Below are 11,637 nucleotides of genomic sequence, written 5' to 3' on the forward strand. Positions count from 1 at the left end.
AAATTGCTAAGAGAAATAAGGTAGGCCCAAGCCACCACAGAGGCATGAAGGTAGAGTCCTGATACATCTATGATCAGTGAGTCAATAAATTCCTTTTGGTAAGTAAGCCAGTTAGCATTGGGATTTGCTGTTATTTGTTTCCATGTACAAAATGTTTTGGGAAGAAGAGTTTTCCAAGTTGCAAAACAATGATCTCTCAATAGTGAGACAGTTTGAAAAAATGTTCATAAGGCTTGCTATTATGTGGTGTATCCAATAAGTCACTTATCTATGGGACTAGAAAAATAATCTCAAACAATTATTTAGAAAACTAACTCCTAAGAGATATCAAAATTTTATCATATGTTTATGACAGTAAATAGTATTAAAGAAGAGTGGATAAATGGTTTGGCACCAATATTCAATGGTCTTAAAGGAAAAGAGGAATTTCTCCTGTCTTATGTCCACAAATACATTGCCTTTTATGTAACAGGACATATTATTTGTATACACGGACACTTAATTGAATCAATTAATTACTGTAGAAAAAGATAATAGGGGGCTGGGCTTGTGGCTCAGCGGTAGAGCGCTCACTTAGCACATTCGAGGCCCTGGGTTTGATCCTCAACACCACATAAAAATTAAATAAGATATTGTGTTCATCTACAACGAAAAAAAAAAAAATATATATATATATATATATATATATATATATATATATATATATATATAAAGATAATAGGAATAGAACTCAAGAGCACTAATCAACATTTTCCAGGTTTTGAGAAAGGTTAGAACTGAAACTTCAGGGATATTTTTCTATCTATTAATACATAGGATATTCTGTCATTTCTTCCCCTTCACTGTGGGTTTTGTGTATTGCATTAGTCATGTCTCTTCAGGCACCTTTATTTGGACATTTCCACAGCCTTCCTAGGTCTTTTATAAAATTAACATTTTTGAAAGCTATAGTCCTCCTCACCTTTGTTTTTCAGTTGACCTACCATGAGATGAACTTTCCTTTTGGCTTACAGTTCTTTGAATTTCAGTGTACATTGAGAAAGTTGTTATTGCCTAAACTCCTCCACCCTAGGCCATGGTAGCCACACTCCTGTCCCCTGCCTAATCCCTGGCAAATATGATTTATTCTTCATTATGATAGTTTTGAACAGACATCTTATAAAGGAAAACAGCATGTAAATTTTTGAGACTGGGTTCTTTCACTCAGAATAATGCCTTTCGATTCATCCAAGATGTTACCATCAGTAATTTGTTCTTTTTTATTGCTGCCTACTAGTCATTGTATGAATGCATCACAATTTGTTTATCCATTCAATGTCATGTTCCTCACAACTGAAACACTCAGGGTCACTCCAGGGGAACTGGGCTGCACGAAATAACCACACAAGAGACAGAGATACCTTTTTCTTCGGGGTCCTGTGACGGCTCCTCAGACCTTAAGGGTCCACAGAAAGAGAGAGAGAGAGAGAGAGGGAGAGAGAGAGAGAGAGCGCGCAGGAGCTGAACCCTTTTACTAAGGAGAAGCCATTCAAATGAGGCAAGAGGTCAGGTTTCAGGAGGTTGAGTCTAGCTTCATGATGTCTGCTGTCAGCAGATTGAGTGACATCTAGGAAGGCCACACCCAAAGGCTGAGCAAGAGAAGGGGACACACAAAGAATCATTTCCATGGAACATTCTATCCCAAACAGGGCAAAGGGTTAATATTACAAAGGAATAGGTGAATGTAGCTCAACCCATGGGGCTACACGCCTGTGTCTGAAGACACGCCCTCAAACTTCCTGGACCGGAGCAATGTCCACATCACTACAAGATGTAGTGACCGGTCAAAGTCTTTCCGCTCCAGGATGGAAGGTGTGAATCATTCAGAGTAGCTCCCCACAATTCAACAGTTTAGGGACTTTTGAATTTGTTTCAGTTTGGGGTGATTATGAAGGCAGCCGTCTAAACATTCATGTACAGGCTTTTGTGTGAGCCTAAGTTCTTATTTCTCTAGGATAAATAGCTAGGAGTAAGATTTGCTGGGTTCTGTGATGGGTGTGTGTTTGATTTTATTAAGAAACTGCCAAACTGTTTTTCCTGATCGTTACCCAGGATGCAGCTGAGAGGAGATGATCTCTTTTTGGGGACAGCTGCATTTAGTAACCAACTGCTTGAGCAAGATACACAGACCAAAGATAAGGGAAGCCACCAATAGCCTATTTGAGTTGATTTTTGAACAACTCATCAGGGTTGAGAACATCACTGCAGAAGAGTGTGGAGTAGGGAAGCAGCTCAGGACAGGACACCTGGGAAGCAGAGAGAGAGCTCCCCTCACCAGGACAGAATAAGAAACCCCAATGGCAGTCCCTAGAGACCTTCCTCCTCCAACCACACCCTACTGCCTACATTACCACCCAGTTAATCCCTACCAGGGGTTCAATGCACTAATTAGGTTAAGGCTCTCATAACTTGCACTGTCTCACACAGGAACTTTTGAGGGACACTAATAAACCATCATATCTGTGAAGCTGCAAACCTTTTTTCTTATAGGACGTTTTCCCGAGCTGTCAGCCTTCAGGCCTTTTGTAGTTTCATGGATTGGAAATCTCACTTTTTAAAATAAATATTTCTTCTTTCAGTTGTAGTTGGACACAATAGCTTTATTTTATTTATTTATTTTTATCTGGTGCTGAGGATGGAACCCAGAGCCTCCTGTGTGCTAGGCGAGTGCTCTACTGCTGAGCCCCGGCCCCAGCCCCAGGAAATCTCACTTTTAAATGGTGCATCCTACTGAACACAGTGCTCTACAGGGAAGTCAGACAGGTATTTCTGGTCATATATACACTGAACAGAGAGATGTTGAGGTCCTACTAGGTATCAGGTACTGTTCAATATTCTGGGATACAGCACAGACCTGGGCCTTGGCCTCCCAGAGTCTGTCATCTAGCTTGCTTGTTTCTGTGTAGCCTGAGATTAAATAAGTTTGAACAGGGAAGGTAGGGGCATGTGTGTGTGTGTGTGTGTGTGTGTGTGTGTAGAGTGTCACCATTCACGGATTAAAGTTATGATTAGTGTTGTGTGCATCAAAGGTAAGTGAAACAAAATCTCATGCCAGGGCAAAGTAGGGGAGTTAGGGTACATACTCAAGTTTTAGTAATTTTATAGGGTACTTCCTATATACTATTATGGGGTGATTTTTTTCTGAGTCTCTATGGTTCTACCTCTCATAAAAGAAGGTAACTGTAATTAAGCTTCACATCTGGTATGCTGGTGCATGCCTTTAAAGCCTTGGGAGGCTGAGGCAGGAGGATCAAGGGTTCAAAGACCAGCATTAGCAATTTAGCAAGACTCTAAGCAACTTAGTGAGAGCATGTCTCTAAATAAAATATAAAAAGGGCTGGGGATGTGGATGTGATTCAGTGGTTAAGTTCCCCTGAGTTCAATCCCTGATACCAAAAAAAAAAAAAGAATTAAGCTTCACATTTTTCATGGAATTGGCTGTTAGGGAAATGCTGTACCCTGACTACTTCTATGTTTATGAATTAAAAAATTCTTTGTCCCAGAGTCTGATCTCTTCTACCAGTATCCATGAGATTATGGCAAGCTTGCTTAACTTGTAAATAGGATAAAAATCTCAAACCCTCAATTCTTGACAGATGTCACTCAAATCCCTTCTGCCTTACATTTTCTCTGCCCCTCATGCAACCCCCAGTATCACTCAGACTTTGGCTCTATCTTCACAGGAACAACCTGATAACATGTTGCTATACCTGTGTTGCTGTACTTCTTTCTTCCTATCCTGGGGCTTCTTCAAAATTCCCATGCAGCAAGAATCTATAGTCAGTTTGCATGCATGCACAGCTGGTGTTGCAGAGGAGACCAGCAGGTGGCGCCAGAGCATGACAGACATGGATGTTTCTGTCCCAGATTCTTAGGTTCTTGCTTAAGATGATTCCAGGCAACACAGGAGACTTAGTAAAAGAAAAAAGTTTTTTTTTTTTTTTAGCAGGGATAGAACAAGAGAAAATGGGCACATCCTCAATGGAAAGAGTGGGTCCTCTTAGGAAAAGGATGGTGCAGTCTCCCTGCATTCCAGCTTTATATAATTTCTTAGGGAAATTTCCAGTGAATCCCACAAAGGTCCACCTCTTGACTTTTGACAGTCGGATTGCATCAGACTTCCTAGTCCCCACTGAACATGGTTTGGACAGTCAATGAATGAGAAATGAAAAGGCTACAAAGAGGCAGAAACTTTCTGTCTGAAAATAGAAGACAGTCCTAGGCTCAACAGCATAATTTTTAAGTCTTAATAGCTGAAAGGCCAGGGGACGTGGAAGATACTGTGCAGTTTTTGAGTTTCCCAAAATGGGCCTACAGAATGGTAAAGGAATGAGTTTCTAGCATGGTGATTGTTGTCGTTGGGTGTTTTTTGCTGTTGTTTTCATCTTTGGATTTGTTTGCTTGGTTTCCCATATTTTAATTGGTGGATTATAATTATACATATATATACAATTATGTATATAATTATTCATATATATTTATATTGTTATAAATGTATAAGTATATATGTATATAGTAGTGGTGTTCATTGTTACATATTCATATATGCACATTATATAACAATGTAATTTGGTCAATTTTGTTCCCCAGTATTTCCCTTTTCCCTCCCCTGTTCCTCCCCCTAGTCCCTGTCCTCTGCTCCACTGGTCTCCCTTTCTTTTTCATGAGATTCTCCCACCCCTGTATGTTTCCTTTCCTTTTTTTCTCTCTAGCTTCTATATATGAGAAATATATGACAGAAAACATACGACTGTTTACTTTCTGAATCTGGCTTACTTTGCTAAACAATGCTTTCAAGTTCTATTCATTTTCCTGCAAATGACATTGTTTCATTCTTCTTTATGGCTGAATAAAACTCCATTGTGTATATATATATATATATATCACATTTTCCTTATCTACTTATCATTGATAGCTACATAGGCAGATTCCATAATTTGGCTAGTATGAACTGTGTTGCTATAAACATGGCATGCATGTAATAACACAGTATGCTGATTTTAATTCTTTAGAATAAATACCAATGGTCACGTAGTGGTTTCATTCCTAGTCTTTTGAGTAACTTCCATACTGATTTCCATAGCAGTTATACTAATTAACAATTGCACCAGCAGTGTAAAAGTGTTTCTTTCTCTGCACGTCCTCTCCAGCATTTATTATTGTTTGTAATTGTGATTACTGCCACTCTAAATAAATGAAGATGAAATCTCAGTATAGTCTTAGTTTGCAAACTGCAAATCAAATGTAATTGCTCATGTTGAACATTTTTTATATATATTTGTTGGCCATTTGTATTTATTCTTTTGAGAGGTTTCTGTATAACTCATTTGCCCATTTACTGATTTCGTTATTTAGATTTTTGATGGTAAATTTTTGAATTCTTTATGTATCTGGATAATAATCTTCTGTCATATATTTATTGATTTGCATATGATAAACCTTCCTTACATCCCTGGAATAAAATCAGTTTGGTCATGATGGTCAGTCTTCTTAATATGTCATTGAATATGGTTTGCTACTATTTTTTTAAGAATTTTCACATTTAATTTCATCAAGGATATTGATCTATAGTTGTTTTTTTCCTTGATGTGTCCTGGTAGAATTAACAGAAAATCCATCTGGACCTGGGCTTTTCTTTGTTAGACTTTTATTAGTACTTCCATCTGATTGCTAGTTATTAGTCTGGTTAGGTTTTCTTTGTCCTCTTGATTCACTTTTGGCAGGTCACATATGTCTACAAACATGTTTACTTCTTGGCTTTCCAACTCATTGGAATATAAATTTTCAAAATAGTCCCTAATGATCCTCTGGATTCCTGTGATATCTGTCATGATTTCATCTTTTTCATCTCTACTTTTATAACTGTGATATTTCTCTTTCTCTCTCTCTCTCTCTCTCTCTCTCTCTCTCTCTCTCTCTCTCTCTCTTTCTCTCTCTCTCTCTTTCTGTTAATATGGCTAAGGGTTTTTATCTATCTTGCTTATCTGTTAAAAGAACCAACTATTTCATTGATTTTTTACAATTTATTAAATTTTCTATTTCATTGATTTTGGGCTCTGATTTTAATTATTTCTACTGTTTTTTTTTTTAAATTGGTTTGTTATTGTTTTTCTAAGGCCTTGATCTTCAGATTTTTTAATGTAGTCACTCATAGATATCAACTTTCCTCTTAGAACTACCTTTATTGTGTCCTAGAGGCTCTGGAATGTGTATCAGTATTACTGTTTTATGCAATTTCTAAAAAAATTTCCATTCATTATTCAAAGTATATTGTTCAATCTTCTGTGTTTTTATAGTTTCTGTAGTTTTGCGGGGATGTTGATTTCTATGATCTGATGGGATGCAAAAAATTATATCAATTCTCTTGTGTTTACTAGAGTTACTTTGTAACCTGTTTTTGTAGAAGTTTCCATGAGCATCTTTCTTCACTGAGAAGAAAGTGAATTCAGCTATTGTTGGATGAAATATTCTGTAGATTTCTGTTAAGTCCATTTCATTTAATTTTTTAGGTCTGAAGGGTCTTTCCTGATTTTCTTTCTGAATGACCTATCTATTGAAGCAGGGTGTGTTGAAATCACCCAGTTGAGTAGTATCTGCTTTATGTGTTTAAGTGCATCAACATTTGAAGCATAAATATTTACTATTTTTATATCTTCTTGTTGGTTTGTTCCCTTTATCAGTATGAAGTGACTTTTTTGTCTCTTCTAATTAATTTTGGCTTGAAGTTCTCTTTTTTGGATATGAGAATCTGTATTCCTGCTTGTTTGTGGGCTCCATGAGTAGCTAGTTCTGCTTGTTTGGGGCTCCATTTGATTGGTATATCAATTTTAATTTTTTACTTTTAGCCTTTAGATGTCTTTACCTGTAAGGTGATTTTCTTGCAAACAAAATAGAGTTGGCTCTTATTTTTTAATCCATTTTGGCAGCCTATGTCTTTTAATTGGAGAGTTGAGGACATTAATATTCAGTATTATTAAAAAGAGGTGTTTATTAATTTGTGCCATTTTGATTTATTCATAATATTTAATTTGGTCCTGTATCTCATTTGTTTAGCAACTCTTCAATGAGATTTGTCCATTTGTGAGCTCTGGAGTTTGGTTTTGATTTCTTTGGCATATTTTGATTTCTTTTGCATATTATTTCTTCAAGTAATTTTTGTAGTGCCAACTTAGCATTCATGAATTCTTTAAGTTTCTGTTTATCTTGGAAGTTTTTATTTCTTCTTCAAATCTGAAGGATAGCTTTGCTGTGCTATGAGCTCTAAGTTAATTATTTTATTTAGTTTAATTACTAGAAAAAAATTTTGGCAGGTAAAATTTTTCTATTACTTTCACAGAATATTGGTCAGCAATATTGGTCAACAGCTATTTTCTTTCAGGGCTTGAAACACATCATTCTAAGCCCTCCTGAATTTTAGGGTTTGAGATGAATTATCACAAGTGATTCTGATTGGCCTGCCAATTGAGGTACCTTTGGAAGGACAAACCACAGAGCTGAGGTTAGATAAGAAACAAAATGGAGTTGAGAATAGAGAAAGGGAAGGATGGATACTATTGATACTAGTGAAGTCTTCTAAGAAGATCTTGGTTTTGATGGGGAAAAAAAAACTTTTTTGTGTGTGTGGTCCTAGGAATAGAAATCATGGGAACTCTACTACTGAACTATATACCCACACATTTTTATTTTTATTTTGTACAGGGTTTCACCCAGTTGCCCATGCTGGCTGGGACCTTGCAATCCTCAGACTCCTCTGAGTTACTGGGACTAGAAGTGTGTGTCACTACATCTGATTAAAAAGTTAACATGTAATATTTCCTAGGCACTGTGCTATGAGCTCTAAGTTAATTATTTTATTTAGTTTAATTACTAGAAAAAAATTTTGGCAGGTAAAATTTTTCTATTCCTTTCACAGAATGAGACACTTAAATTTAGAGAGGTAATATAGCTTGTTTAAAGTTACAGATCTTGGGGCTGGGGTTGTGGCTCAGAGGTAGAGCACTCTCCTAGCATGGGTGAGGCACTAGGTTTGATCCTCAGCACCACATAAAAATATAATAAAGACATTGTGTCAACCTATAACTAAAAAACAATTATTTTTAAAAAATAAAGTCACAAATCTTAAAAACAGAACTAGAGTTAAAACTCAGTATACTCCAGAAGCTATTATTATTATTATTATTATTATTATTATTATAAATGGTGTGTATTTATTTTAACTTTTTGGAAAGGCCTCTCAACTTCTAGTAAGTGGGCAATCAAGTACATGTTTTCTACAGGGCCAGGAAGGTGTGATCTATCCTGATGGTTTATAGGTTCATGACTGACGCTTCAATAACAAAAGACAGGTTAACAAAAGAAAGACATAATATATTTACTTAAAGTCTTATATTACACAGAAATCTTCAGATAAAAATCCAAAAGACCTATTTTTATCCTTAGGATCAGTGAGCATGGACAGCTCACTGTGGAATGTGATTGGATAAAAGAGTAGGATCCAATGGTAACAGACTAAATGGGGAAACCCCGCAACGCCTGTGGTTAGGTTAGTTTGGGGATGCAGCAGAGACTCCCTGGGTGGGGAAAGAGGTGGGCCTTCTTGATGCTTCTCTTTTCTGTTATGAATAGCTTCCATATAGTCTCTCATTTGGGGTGTTAGGGCTTAGAAAATGAATCTCCAAAATATCCTGCTTTAGTATGCTGAGTACTTTGAACAGCAGGAAATCAAAAAGACCTCAGAAGCAGGATCTATCTGACCTTCTCTCACCCTCCCATCCCTGCCTCTCTTCCTTTCTTTCTCGAAAGTTTGTCATACAGCCTGGAAATATTACTCTAACCTAAAAAACTTAGGTCACGGGGGTCGTCCTAGGAGGGGATTCAGGTAGTTCTTGTGGTACCCTAATTTAGTTCTCGAGAGAGTTATTATGAAAGAGCAAGCCCAGTACTCCTGCTTCCTCTGCCTCAACACCTCAGTGTGTGGGGTTGGTTTGTTTTGTGGGACTGGGGATGGAACCCAGGGCCTTGCCTGCATTAGGCAGGTGCTGTACCCCAGAGCTACACCCCAGCCTTCCTTACTGTGATTGCTCCCTTTTACATGTGCACCCACCACTGTGTTGCTCTCCACCACAAGGACTTAACTACAGTCTAGCTCTTAAGTGTCCCCAAAGATCATATGTTAATGGTTTGTTCCATGTCCCATGATGCTACTAGGAGGTGGTAGAACCTTTAAGAAGTAGGGACTAGTGCTTGACCTTCAAGTTACTGGGCATGTGCCCTCAGAGGGGATTGTGGGACCCAAGTCTCTTCCTCAGCCTCTCTTTTTGGCTTTCTGACTGTGAGGAGAGCACTTTCTGATCTTGGATTGAAACTTCTAAATGAACCAAAATAAAGCTTGTCTCCTTACAAGTTGACTATTTCAGGTATTTGTTATATGACTAACATAAGCTGACTGTATAAGCCTTCACCAGAGCCAAACCAATGCCAGCAGCCATGAATTTGACCCTCCAGCAATGTGAACTAAAGAAACCTGTTTTCCTTATAATGTGTCCAGCCTCAGATATTTTGTTATGGCAATGAGAAATGGAGTAATAATGAAGCTGTTATTTGCAATTAATGAATTGGGCAGCCTTCATTTTATAAGATAGAATAAGCACTCCTACCAGGCAATGGTAGAACAGTGGGTTTTATAAACTGTGGGTTTTGAAAACCAAATAATAGAGGAAAAAAAGGTGATCAGTTAGTGTCAGATTATTTCAGGTTACCTTTGTTGTTGTTGTTGTTGTTAATGGTTAAAGCATAGAGTCTTTCTTTTTAGATTGACTTGGGTAAACTGGAATTTCCTGTTTTTTGGAAAATCTGGTCTGTTTGGAGATCTTTTTTCTTTGAGTTGCAGATGTATAATGTGGCATTTAACATGAGTGAATTCATATCGGTTTGGTTTGGTCTGGTGCTACCTCCCAGTAGCACCATAGGACATGGAACAAACCCTTAACACATGATCTTTGGGGACACTTAAGAGCTAGACTGTAGTTAAGTCCTTGTGGTGGACAACAATACAGTGGTGGGAGCACATTTAAAAGGGAGCAATCACAGTGAGGCAGGCTAGGGTGTAGCTCTGGGGTACAGAAAGCGGGTGGGTGCTGCAGTCTGGCTGGGCACAAAATAACCGAGTCGCCACAAGGCAATTGTAGGTTCAAAACAGGAACTCCTTTATTATCCGAACTCCCACAAATGCCACCCATGCGACCCTTCCAGGAACACCCAACCGGAAATCCCTCCTCTGGCACTTCCCCAACCAACGCAAATGCTCCAGGAATCCCCACAAGGACTCCAAAGTAGCAGGCTCCCGAGGCGGACAGCAGGGGGTCTAATATACAATTGAATACACAGCTTAACATAACCATCATCATCTCAATGGCTTGCTGGTGTCACCTCTCAACCACTCCATTCTGGCAAAAATGCCATGCGTCATTCTGACTTGGCTGTGGCTCTCAGCATCTCCCCCCTTCTGTTTAATTAAACACCAAGCATGTGGTTTGGGGACCATGCCTGTCTTAGGTTGTCCAATTCCACATATGGTCCTTACCTGTCATCGGATGAGCTGACCTCAAGGTGTCAGCCTCCTGTCTTAGGTTGGTACCATTGCAATTGACCCATCAATGACTACTGGTTCAGCATACAACCACACCTGTGGATAGGCCTTTGTACCAGTGGGGGTGGTGGGTTCTTTGCCTCACCTCTGTTGGCCCCCAAATTTGGCCTTTGCACCAGTGGGGGTTGAGGTTCTTTGCCTCACCTCTATTGGCCCCCAAATTTTAGCTGAACAACTATCACAAGCAGAAGGGAGGAGAATACAGAAATGTCACGACACCAAGCCCATTGACGGCTCCTTTGGAAAAACTACCACCGATGACACCACCAGCAAAGATACTCCAGCACTACCACAATTTGCTGCACCAACAAATAGTTCACAATGCATACAAGTGATACATAGTCCAGGCAAGTTCTGCAAGCAGTTCAAAGCAGAGGGAGCCATTAATATGTTCATTTCCTCCCAAAGTAAATCGACTCCTTGATTGAGCATCACTTGTTGAGTTACATTATTCATTGATGCATCAGTTTATACAGTTTGTTGTGATAGCTCTCGCAGAAGCTGTAATTTGGTTTTATCTTTGTCTTCACCGGCACTGGGATGAAGATAGCAATTTTGGCAATGATGGCTAAAAAAAATGATGTAACATTCCAGCAGGCACTAAAAGAAAGCAATTTTCTAAACAATTCAGTATCCTGAATAGAATTAGATATAATGAAAAGGAAAGGTGAAAGTAAAGAAACAGATCTGTTAACCTCATTTTTTGTTCACATATTAAAAAATCCTCAACAGCTGTTTACCATTTAAATCACGTGAATAATAAAAATATTTGGATCCATTTTTTCATGAGCGCTCCTCATATATGATATATGGACATATGCACATACAGACATACAACACAAAACACAAGTGTGCACACATAACATACAACACATAAGACAATAGTAAAACAATATGCTGCCTACAGGAGACGCATTTGATAGGAAAAGACATACATAGGCTGAAGGTGA

Source organism: Marmota flaviventris, chromosome 14 (genome assembly GCF_047511675.1).
Source record: "Marmota flaviventris isolate mMarFla1 chromosome 14, mMarFla1.hap1, whole genome shotgun sequence".
In the NCBI taxonomy this organism is placed as follows: Eukaryota; Metazoa; Chordata; class Mammalia; order Rodentia; family Sciuridae; genus Marmota; species Marmota flaviventris.